A 12,758-nucleotide genomic window follows, 5' to 3' on the forward strand; every position below is an offset into this window, starting at 1 on the left:
AGAGGCTGTCCAGGGTCCAGTCGCGGTGCTTGGAGCAGCCGGAGTTGGTCCCGCCGCTGCCCGGGAAAGCTGAGCAGGGCAACTGGACCCGCTTCTTCCCAGGGAGGGTCCGGGGTGCGAGGTTCCCGCGGGCCAGAGCCCTGAACTCTGGCCGATTTGCCCACGGGGCAGTCTGGGGCTCCGCGTCCGCTGTCCGAGGGACAGAGGGGCCAGCTGGAGATGTCCCTCGGTGACCCGGATCCTTCTCCAGTTACAGATCTGGGTGACCCGATCTGACCTATAGCAGTTCCCAGGAGGTTCCTCGATCGCCCGCCTCAGAACGTCGAGGCTTTCCGGGGTCCCGCCGCCCGCGGCTGCTCTGGGTCCCGGCTCTGGGTCCGAGCTATGGTCTGGGTCCGGGCTCCGGGCTGTAGCCGCGCGCAAAAGCGCTGTAGCAGCGGAACAGACTGCGTTGCCGGAGCGCACGGGACCAGCGCCCAGGCTGAGTTAGTGGTCAGAAGTGGGTGCCGGGTCTTGCACGAGCCTTGGGGGAGTCACCAGAGACCTTCCCTCTGGTCTTAACAGCTGTAGACCTTGGAGAGGGTGGCCTCGGAGCCCGGATCCCACTCCGACACGGCCGTGGTGCCAGTCATGCCGGCTGGGTCAAAGGAGAAAGGCTCTCCAGTCGCGGGTACCCCATCCCCGCACTTCGCCTCCAACACCCAGCTGGCGAGGAGGAGGGGCCCACCAGTCCGCGATGCAGCTCCGGCTTTGAGCGATTCTTCCTCTTTTGCTGACGCTGGTGTGGAGAACCTGTCTCCTCCCCACCGCAGCAGGGGGCTGGATTCCTCTGGCCACAGGGGCGCGAATGGCTTTGGCTCGGGTTCTTCAACAAGGCTGCCCATTTAGAGTAGTTGGGGAATAATGAGGAGGAACAGGATGGCGGGTAAGGAGAGGGGAGAGGGAGGGAAAAGTGCCTTCTTTCACGCTCAGGCCCTGCCATGGTGGAAAGAATTTTGACATCTAGGCCTTCCCCACTTAAATTAGCCGCGTGTTCCTGGACAAGTGACTTAACCTCTCTGAGAATCAGTTGACCCATCTGTTAAATGAAAATGTTACTGTCAAATATGCGAGGGAACAAACATTATGAGAACTAAATAAACGTAAAGCTACCAGTTCAATGCTTGGGATGTAGTCCTTTTTCGCAAAATGGTTGAACTGTATATACGTGCACAGTATGTGATAATCAATGTAAGGGATGAGCCAAATCATGAAGAGCCTGTCTGTGGGGCTAGGGACCTTTGACTTTATCCACTAAGCAGTGAAGAACCGAGGAAGTCGTTTTAGCAGGGATCAGCACAAAAGTATTCCATGTTTGAGAGACGGTGACAGCAGGCTAGAGGACAGGTTGCAGGGGGCAAGTGTGGAAGCAGGGAGACCTGTAGGAAGACAGCTCAGCAAGCCAGGCAAGACATGACATGGGCCTGAGCAATGCAGGGCATTAGGGGTGGTTAGAAGAAAGTGAATCGGAAGGATATTTAAGGAATATTTAAGGAATCAGACTCAGTTTTCCACTCCAGTATCCATCGTGTGTGTCTCTTGTACTCATTAGATAGTGGTGGTACCTCTGGACTTAGAATCACTATTTTGGAAGGAAGGAAGCAAGGGGGAAAGGCAAAGAGCAAAAGTGAGATGCCAACTGTTTGCCCATTTGGATCAGGAAAATCATTGTTTTCCTGGCAGCCTCACTGAGGAGAGAGACATCTGCTTATATCTAATTGGCCAGAAGGATGTCTAGGGGCCTCCTCTAGGGGCAAAGGAGCCCAGGAAATCAAGATTTTGTTTTCTGGATTTTTGGACCAGATTTATTGCTGCTCTGAAAAAAAAAAATCAGAGTTTTGTTAGTGAGGAAAAAGAGGAGAATGAATATTGGAGAAGCAACCAGCAGTGTGTTGAACATGCTTGTCTTCTTGACGCCCTCTCTTTCCCTTCCTTTACTAATGCCTTTCCATCCTGATTTCCCGCCTGTCTCCCTGGCCACTCATTTGTAGCCTACATTGTAAACTCTTTATTTTTAGTTATAACTAAGCCCTTAGATGTTGATATTCTGCTGGCTATGCTGATGACTCCTATATTTATCTCTTTAGCCTGTCCTTTCCCCTTAGTTTCACATCTATAATATCTGGTTGTCTGCTTACTATCTGTCTGTATGGCACACGGACACTTGAAACTCAAAGTACAAACTACACTCATCAAATTTCCTCCAGACTTGCTCTTTCTTTCCTATCTGACCCCCTCATTCTTCCTGTTTGCCCAGCTGAGAAACTGTGGGGTTGTCCTCTATTTCTTTTTCTAACAACCTCCATCCAGTAAATCACTCAAATCATCATAGCCTTACCTCCTGAATTCCTTGATCTTCTCCTCTTCTACCTGTGACCTGAGACAACTCACTTTACCTCCCTGGGTTTCAATTTCCCGGGAAACAAGGGCTTTGCCCAGAGCTGAGGTCCGTTTCAGCTCTCCTGTTCCATGGTTCTCTGGCAGTCACTTCTGCAGGGGTGAACGGACGTCAGTGTTGTGCAGGTGCTCCGACAATAGTGCTGGAAACCTAGTTGCAGCCTAAAGAAGCAACATTACTGAACAGAGACCTCCTCTCACTCACACAAGCATCTAATTCCATTTGACTTTTAAGCCATGCAGTTCATCTTCTTAGGCAGGAGATAAGACCCATGCATAAAACCACAGGAAACTTCAATTACTGTTTAATTATAAGCCTCATTCTTAAAGCGGTTCCTTCTTAGAGGTAATTTCAGATGGTCTTTGAACAGCGAGTATACTTGCCCAAGCCAGCAGCAAAAGTGGGTGGGGGTGGGAGACATAACTCAGGGTCACAATATTCAGAGACAGAAAAGGCATTCTCAATATTTAATTTCTTGCCTGTACAGGCTGATTTTACTAGGATTTGAAAATCTTAAGTGGTTCTTGTGATGCTGTAAGCACATACAGCCAGTTACAAAAGCTTTTCATCAGAAGAAAAGGAAATTCAGGTTGGAATAAGGCTTTGGCATGTGGGTGTTTAAGAAGAAAATGCCAAACCTTTTATTTCTGAAATTATGGAAATCATGGGATGCTAGAATTTGAAGATATCTTATAGGGTATCTCCTCTAACCCCCTTAATTGTACAGATGAAATCCAGAAGGCTGCAGTCGTTCGATACTACTTGAGTACTTACTGTGTGCCTGGCCCTGTGCTAGGTGCTAGGGATAAAGTCAGTAAGATACGGTCACTCACATTCACAGAGCAAGGCATGTGTAGTAGTTAGGATAGGATAGATTCTGCTGTGGCAACAAAAGACTTCCAGATCTCAAAGCCTATGTGCTCATCCTCTGTCTCTCATGGGTCAGCTGCTGCTTTGTTCCATGTTGTCTTCATTCTGGGATTCAGGCTACTGAGCAATCTCCAGTGGGGAAGTTGCCAGTCCGTCGAATCCAGGCACCAGAGGCCCTACACCGAGCCTTCACTTTAATGGCTTCTCTTTGGCTCCCCCGTTTGTGCCCTTCCCTCTAGGCCAAAGAATCTGCCAAAGCAATGCCCCACCTGGAGACCTTACCCACTTTCCAGGCCATGTGATGGGTGATTGGGACTCTAAAATTCCCTTCCCAAAGAATCTGGCACCTGCTTCCAGGGTTTGTGCACAGCTTTTCACTTGGTCTATCCTCCCAAGGGTTGACCATACTGCAGGTGTGCACATCCCGAGGCCTGTGGCATAACCAAGAGGCCACTGTGTTTTGGGGGTACAGATAAAACTCAGGCATGCAAAATGGACTATTTATACTGTGCATGTCAGCCTCTTCATGGTTCAGAACAGAACCAGAGGAAGGAAGAGAAAGATAGCATCCATTTTACTCTTGAGTGGGGCCTCACACATGTTAGTGACAGGCCAGGTTGCGGGATCTGGGGAAAGGAGGGAGAAGCCCCAACTCATATTTTAAAAGGCTCTGTCTTGCTGTTGTATAGAAGATAGACTTAAGGTGGGTCAAGGGCAGAAGCAGGAAGACCAGTTGGGATACTATGGCAACTGTTCAGCTGAGAGGTGATGGTGGCTTGTGGATATGGCTAGAAGTGGTCAAATTCTGGATATATTTTAATGTAAAACTGACAGTATTTGCTAATAAATTTGGGATGTGAGAGAAAGTGTGTAATCAAGGATGATTCCAAGATTTGAAATTTGAGGTAGGAAATCAGGAACTTGGCTTTGGACATGTTCGCTTGATATATCACAGTGAAGATGGTGACAGAGTTGATGTACAGGTCTGGAGTTTGGGGGAGAAATCTGGGCTGGAGATACAAATTTGGGAGCTATTGGGGCATGGTTAGCATTTAAAGCCCTGAGACTAGTGAGATAACTTAGGGAGCAGGCATCAATAGGTTAGAGAAGTTATAATACTAAGTACTAAGGAACAGCAACATTTTGAGGCTGGGGAGATGAGAAGGAACCAGCAAAGGAAATTATGAAGTGGCCAGTGAGGTGTGAAAATGAAGAGATGTCCAAGGAGCCAAAAGAGGAAAGCATGTCAGGGAGGGCGTGGTGATTGCATCAGTTCTGTCGATAGGTCAAGTATGAAAAGGGCTGAAAAATGACCACTGGACTTAGCAACATGGAGGTCATTGGTCACCTTTACAAGAGCAGTGCCAGTGGAGTGGGTGGGGGTGAAGTCTTGATTGAAATGAGTCCAAAAGAGAAGAGGAGAAGAGGAATTGGAGTCAGAGAGCAGAGAGAACTCAGAGTTTTGCTGTTAAGGAGAACAGAGATATGAGGCCATAGCCAGAGGTCAGGGCGGGAGGTGGGGTCAAGAGGGAAAACTTTCTAAAAGATGGAAGCTCTCTTAGCACTTTGCCTGTACAGACGTAAATGCTCATTCCGGCACTTTCTCGCAGGAGAGGAAAGAATATGGATGAATTGAGATGAAAAGATGAAAATTGAAGGAGAGCAAGTAGAATTTCTTGCATGTTGGATTGGAGTTGAATCTGATGATTCCTTCCAAATTTATGCTAATCAGTTATGCTTTTGAGATTTCTTATAACCCTGTTTTCAACCTACAAACAATACATGTACTATTTCCCTCCTTTTTGATTTAAGTATGATTGTTTTGATGCAGCTGGTTAGAAGCTTGATATTTTTTCTTCTTGGCTATAATTCTGACTCATTTATTTAACAAATGTTATATTGAGAACTTCCTACTTATCTGGTTATGGTCATGCCTCCTCAGTACCTCCTCCCATCATCTCTACCTCTTGGGAGGTAACTCTGATCTTTACTAAAGGCTACACTTATACCTCTAACTCCTTACTTTACTTGGGGCCTCCAGAGATGTAAAGTAGCTGCAGTTGGTTTTCCAGTACTGAATTAACAGAGTTTTAAAAACTCTTGCCGCTCATTAGAATCCATTAGGTTGTGCAGAACAAAGTACAAAGGAAGCCTAGAATTTTCACAAATCTTTTCGTAAGTTTAAAAATAAAGCTAGTGCAAGTGAAGGTGTTAGATTAATGGTTCCAAAGATGAAAACCTTTTAGGTGTCTGAGTGGTTCCAGCCAAACATCCATTTGCTCTCCAGGACTGAGCTTGTTCAACAGCTTAGATCTTTCTCCATGTTGTCTTTCCTTTGATTCTGTACAGGATCTTTGGTTAAGGGAATAGTGGATGAGAAAATAGACTGTTAGGAATCATGAAGAGTTGGAAGTAGAGAATTCTGATGTGGTTTGACCCCTGAACTGAAGATTGATCTGGTTTTCTCATTCTCTTGTCCTTAGATTAAACATAGTGCACTGACATGTTTAAAAAGATGTTTTTTATTAAAGTATAATTGATTTGCAATACTATATTAGTTTCAGGTGTACCATATAGTGATTCAATATTTTTATAGATTGCACTCCATCTAAAGTTATTATGAAATATTGCTATCTTCCCTGTACTGTACAATATATCCTTTCTTATTTATTTTATACATAATAGTTTGTACCTCTTAATCCCCTACCCCTATCTTGCCCCTCCTCCAATCTCTTTTCCCAGTAGTAACCACTAGTTTGTTCTCTGTATCTGTGCATCTGTTTCTGTTTTGTTGTATTTATTCATTTGTTTTATTTTTTTAGATTCCACATATGAATGATAACATACAGTATTTGTCCTTCTCTGTCTTGACTCATTTCACTAAGCATAATATCCTCCAGGTCCATCCATATTGTTGGCAAATGGCAAAGTTTCATTCTTTTTCATGGTTGAGTAATATTCTATTATATATATATGCGCCACATCTTCTTTGTCCATTCAATTGTTTGTGGACACGTAAGTTGCTTCCATATCTTGGCTATTGTAAATGATGCTGCTATGAACATTGGGGTGCATATATCTTTTCTAATTAGTGTTTTTGTTTTCTTCAGATATGTACCCATGAGTGGGATTGCCAGATCATATGGTAGTTCTATTTTTAGTTTTTTGGGGAGCCTCCATACTGTTTCCCATAATGGCTATGCCAGTTTACATTCCCACCAGCAGTGTACTAGGGCTCCCTTTTCTCCATATTCTCACATTTATTTATTATTTGTGGACTTTTGATGATAGCCATTCTGAGAGGTATGAGGTGATATGTCATTGTTGTTTTGATTTGCATGTCTCTAGTAATTAGTGATGTTGAGTATTTTTTTTATGTGCCTGTTGGTGATCTGTATGTCTTCTTTGGAAAAAGGTCTATTCAAGTCTTCTGCTCTTTTTAAAATCAGGTTATTTGTTTTTTGATATTGCATTGTATGAGGTGTTTGTATATTATGGCAATTAACCCTTTATCAGACATATCATTTGCAAATATTTGCTTCTGTTCTAGAGGCTGTCATTTTGTTTTGTCAATTATTTCCTTTGCTGTGAAAAAGTTTTTAAGTTTTGTTAGGTCCCATTTCTTTTTGCTTTTGTTTCCTTTGCCTGAGGAGATTGATCCAAAAAAATATTACTATGACTTATGTCAAAAAGCGTTTTCCCTGTTTTCTTCTAGGAGTTTTATGGTTTCCAGTCTTACATTCATGTCTTTAATCCATTTTGAGTTTATTTTTGTATATAATGTGAGAAAATGTTCTAGTTTTATTTTTTTACAGGTAGCAATCCATTTTTCCCAGCACCACTTATTGAAGAAACTCTTTTTTCCTTGTTGTATATTCTTGCCTCCTTTGTCATGGATTAATTGACCTTAAGTGCATGAGTTTATTTCTGGGCTCTCTATTCTGTTCCATTGATCTATGTGCCTGTTTTTGTGCCAGTACCATACTGTTTTTATGACTGTAGCTTTGTAGTATAGTCTGAAGCCAAGGAGCATGATACCTTTAGCTTTGTTCTTTTTTCTCAAGATTGCTTTAGCTATTCAGGATCTTCAACCTTTAGATGATATATATATTGATGAAAGCCCAAACAGAGACCACCAACTCATTTTACTATTTTGTTCAACAAGTATTAAAAGGGTTTCTTTAGAAACTATCAGAGTCATATGTCAAGATTTATATATAAGAATGTTGACAACAATGTTAAATTTTAACAGAAAAATATGAAATGGTTATATAAATTATGTTACATCGAAACACTGGGATATTATACAGTCATAATAAGTGAAGTTACAGATTGGATTAGAATACCCCTCCTCCTTCAGTCTCCCAAAATCTAGAAACAGATAAGAGATTTGTGTGAGTGTGTATTTTCAGATTAATTCCATGAAAGTCCTGGAAAATAGGAAGAAAGCCATTAGCAGAGCAGAAATCTCTGAAAGAAAGTTAATGAAATTCAATTGATAAAGAAATGCATGTAATCTAACTAAGAGTTGCCAAAAATCCCTGATGTGCTGTACCTCAGTATTCTTTAAGTGCTACATGGACCTGAGACTGATGGTTTCTTCAAGACTTTGGAAGTAAGATTCCCCTCTGGGTGTTAAAATATTCATACATAATGAAAGGGTATCCAGCTATGGGATGAAACCAAGAGCTTGCTCAAATATTTGTGATTCAAGAGTTTTGGAAACACTAAAAATCGTAATTAGGGCACTTTGGATGTATTTTTAGAGAAGAAATACTAGTCCCATCATATTTTATCATACAGACTCAGAATGTGTAACTAGAGAGGGATATTCAGTACCAACCAAAGAAAAGAGAGAACCAGTGGGTCAGGCATTTGCTGTGTTTATCCAGCAATGTTCAGAGGAAAGATGGGGGCTACAGGGAAGGGGTGGTTTATTAGGTTTCAGAATGTCCTGCATCTAAAATCTTTCAAGCTCTTTCACCTCTCTCTCACCAAGCAACATTCTGGTGGTAATTTTGGCTTCTCAGACATTCTGGTCCTGTGAAGGCTATGACCATCATGGACAAAAGTCCTCCTTCCTTCCCTCCTTCCTTCCTCCCTCCCTCCTTCCCTCCTTCCTTCCTCCCTCCCTCCTTCCCTCCCTCCTTCCTTCCTCCCTCCCTCCTTCCCTCCCTCCCTTCCTCCCTTCCTCCCTTCCTCCCTCCCTCCTTCCCTCCCTCCCTTCCTCCCTTCCTCCCTTCCTTCCTTCCTTCCTCCCTCCCTCCCTCCCTCCCTTCCTTCCTTCCTTCCTTTTCCTTCCCCCAACACTTCCTTCCCTTTTAAACAATAGCTTCATTGAGATATAATTCACATTCCGTACAGTTCACCCATTTAAAGTATACAATTCAAAGAATTTTAGTCTGTTTACAGAGTTGTACAACCTTCACCACAATCTGATTCTAGAACATTTCTCTCATCCTAGAAAGAAACCTGGTGCCCATTTACAGTCACTCCTCATTCCCACCCCTGGTCCCTGGCAACCGCTGATCTACTTTCTGTCTCTATAGATTTGCCTTTTCTGAATATTTTGTACAAATGGAATCATGCCAAATGTGTTCTTTTGTGTTGGCTTCTTTCACTGAGCATAATGTTTTTGAGATTCATCCATGTTTTAGCGAATATTAGTACTTTGTTCCTTTTATTTCTTTTTATTGACAAGCAATATTCCATGCTATGCATATATACCACATTTTTTTCTCCATTTATCATGATGGACATTTGGATTATTTCAACTTTTTGGCCATTATGAATCATGCCACCATGGACATTTGTGTACATGTTTTTATGTGCATATATCCTTCATTTCTCTTGGGTAGATACTTAGGAATAGAATTGTTAGGTCATATGATAACTCTAACTTTGTAAGAAATGGCCAAACTATTTTCTAAAGTAGTTGCCTCCCTTCATTTTTATACTTTATTTTTCATTCTGAATTATTTTTAATTATAAACCTCAAGACATGCCACTCAGCCAAAAAAGCATTATCCCACCTAAAAATTGTCAATTTATTGTTATCACTAATTCAAATTTCCACTATAATCCCTCCATCGCCAAGAATATTTAAATCACTGGAAAGTAACATCTTCCTTTGTAAATCAGCCAAATCATGTTCTGCTTTACGTACAGTCTCCTGTGAGTTTGTTGGTATGAGTGAGCTTTCCTGACAGAATTGCTGAATAATTTGACTGGCTACTGGCTTGAGTCTTGGGCAGCCTGCCTTCAAAAGATGAGATGGACCTTTCTGCTTCTTCTCTGGTAAATTTGGAGACTGGAAGGGCAAGTGTGTCAGCTTCGGGGAGCCAAGCCGAGTAGTGAGTGAGGCCAACTTAGGGAGTGAGGCCACCATATCTGACTGTGAGTGAGAAGAATGAGAAGAGGAAGCCGGGGTAGGACAAGGGGAATGAAGTGGATGCGCTGAGAGAAGTTGGGATGAAAGAACACTCAGCCCTTGAGTGGAAGGGAGAAACTCAGTCTCTGATGGTTCTCTTAGTCACAGTGTCAGAGAAGAAGGGCTTTTCCCTATGGGATCTTGGCCTCTCTCCACTTTAGGGGGAGGACTTACTTATCTACATGGTAAATTTGGGAAGATAAGTGAGCATGCTTGGCTTGTTCTTCCTCCTGGAAGTGAGCTGCCCATAAGGAACATGGATTCAGCTCTGAGCCTTCACATGGGAAACTTTTTCCACTGGTTTAGTACGCTTGAATTGGGGTTGTGCTCCAGATTGAATGTTTGTGTCCACCCCCTGCCCAAATCCAAAAGATGAAACCTAATCCCCAATTTGATGATTATAAGCCTCGTAGTCTATGGTATTCTGTTATAGCAGCCTGCCAGGACTAAGACAGGTGGGTAAGTGAACCAAATTCTGAGGTTGGAGTTAGCAAGCATGTTTAGTTAATACACTAAAAGCCACAAACTTTAGTCTGGTCTCCATCAGTAATAAATGCTGAATTTTGGCCATCACAGACCCCTCCTTTGCTTTATTTCTCTATTTCTTCAGCACCATGTTGGAAAGGGGGTGTCATTTATTAAATGCCCCTCAAAGATGCCAGTATCTAGATTCTCATGAAAGACAGCAGTACTTCCTGAAGATGGGTGAGATTTCCCAGTATCCTTTCAGTAATGCTCCTTTGTTTGGAGTTGGCGTGGGTGGTTTCTTCCTCCTTGAAAGCCAAGGAGTCTTGGGTAGGATAGGCATTTCTCTGAAAGTGAAGCCCCAGGGATAAACTGGCAATTGATTTAAGTTTTTATTACCAACTTGGAAGAGATGATGGAGGTGGGCAATGGGAGAACTAGTCTAATGTTTACATTAGTGTTTTTTGAAGTATCATATACATAGAGAAGTGAGCACAAGTCATGGGTGTACCTCTGAATGAATTTTCACAAAGAGAACATGCCCATTTAACAAGCACCCACAGTAGGAGGGAGAACATTTTAGCGCTCCCTTGTGCCCCTTATTGTCACACCTCTCCCCACAAAGGAATCACTATCTTGACTTCTAGCAGCATGGATTACTTCTGCCTGTTATTGAACTTCATACAAATGAAGAGCCAGGACAAGGGTAAAGCAAGTGAGGCACTAGCCTCAGGTGTAAAAGTCAAGGGGGTGCCAAAAAGCCCTCAATAATCAAGATAAGTATTTTCAAAATATATCAAAAACTCGAAATTCATACAAAAAAACCCACGATGAACAAAATATTAAAAATTTAAATAAAGCAGGATCAGCGTATTAGTCAGGGTTCTCCAGAGAAACAGAAACAACAGCTTGTTACTTTCTCTCTCTCCAGAGAGAGATCTCTTTAGAGAGAGAGAGAGAGACAGAGAGATCATTATTTTGAGGAATTGGCTTCTATGGTTGTGAAGGTGTGACAAGTCCAAAATCTGCAAGATAGGCTGGCAGGCTGGAGACCCAAGGAAGAGCTTCAGTTCAACTTCAAAGGTGGTCTGCTGGCAGAATCCCCTCCTCTTTTGGGGAGGTCAGTCTTTTTCTATTAAGGCCTTCAACTGATTGGTTGAGGCCCACCCACATTATGCCGGGTAATCTACTTCACTCTCATTTAAAATGTATGATTGATGGTCGCTGGGTTTGTAAATTTCAGGCAAAGGCAAAAGCATCATATTGCTATACATATTTTCCCAGCTACAGAGTGTATTTCATTCAAAGATCACTTTTTAGACATAGTCTGTTCAGTCCTCACAATGGCTATCATTTTATGGAATCATTCCTATATGCTGGTATCCTTACTGAGCGTCTGCTCATTTAAATGTTAATCTCATCTAAAAAATACCCTCACAGAAGTATCTAGAATAGTGTTTCACCTAATATCTGGATACCAGAGCCTAGCCAAAGTTGATTTTGTATAAATTAATCAGCACAATCAGTTTTACTGATTCTTCCTTTTGCCTTATGCTCCTATCTTGCTTGGCACAGTACTGCTTACACTAAGTAGTGTTTGGCCTGGCATTTTGGCTTAGTGTTATTATGTCTGTGAAATTCATTCACGTTATGGCATGTAACAATAGTTCACTCCCATTGTAAGAGTTACAGCAATTTATTCATTCTACTGATGGTAGTTTTATAGGTTGCTGCCAACTTTGGACTATTTAGAATAGTGTTGTATTTTACATTTCTGTTGTGTATATGTCTAGGAGAAGACTTTCTGGGCCGTAGTTATACAACTCTTCAGCGTTAGTAGATATGGTCACTTTCCCAAAGCAATTATGCAATTGACACTCTCACCTGTAGTGTATGGGCATTCCAGTTGTTCCACATCCTTGTCAACACTTGGTATTATCAGTATTTGCAATTTTAGCCATTCAGGTTACCAGTTAATGTTTGTAGGAACTGTGAAGGAAACTTGGTTGGGATCCTTGATATTGAAAGATGTCTATTGATTCTGTCTGTGCAGGTGTCTGCCCAGCCTCTTGTTATAATGAACCCCATTCTTCTAACTTGTGTGGATTCTATGCCCTAACCTTGTCCTAATATATTGTAGTTGTCATCTGAAAGGATAGTCATTCATTTAGTGCTTGTTTACCAACCCCTACTGTGCCCCATGTTGCCACTGTCAGAAACAAAGCACTGGGCTAATTGTGTGTTGCATCTTGGTCATTGAGACAAGTGGTTTCCAAATTTTTTCACTGTCCTCCCCATACTAAAATATTATGTATTCTAAAATGTACATGAAATAGAAGACCAAAAATCCGATAAAGATAAAACACTGTTCTAAAATGTCTCACTAACTGTGATGGCTTCATGCTATCATAACACAGAGGTATAATACACATTTCAGCATTTGTTATACTGGCTGTAAATCCATATTTCAGAGAGTGTTGATAGTTTCTGAATTTTGAAGCTGACCTCTAGACAAATCTGATCGTCATTGTTTTTAGCTCAAAGTGTGGCTGACAG

General features: G+C 42.2%; 1 long non-coding RNA gene across 1 annotated transcript in view; it reads left to right on the forward strand.

The window, feature by feature from the left end:
- The window catches only part of LOC116151773 (uncharacterized), a 174,693-nt gene that overhangs the window by 51,077 nt on the left and 110,858 nt on the right, over positions 1-12,758 (forward strand). The window lies entirely within an intron of this gene.

This window comes from Camelus dromedarius, chromosome 10 (assembly GCF_036321535.1).
Source record: "Camelus dromedarius isolate mCamDro1 chromosome 10, mCamDro1.pat, whole genome shotgun sequence".
Taxonomy (NCBI): Eukaryota; Metazoa; Chordata; class Mammalia; order Artiodactyla; family Camelidae; genus Camelus; species Camelus dromedarius.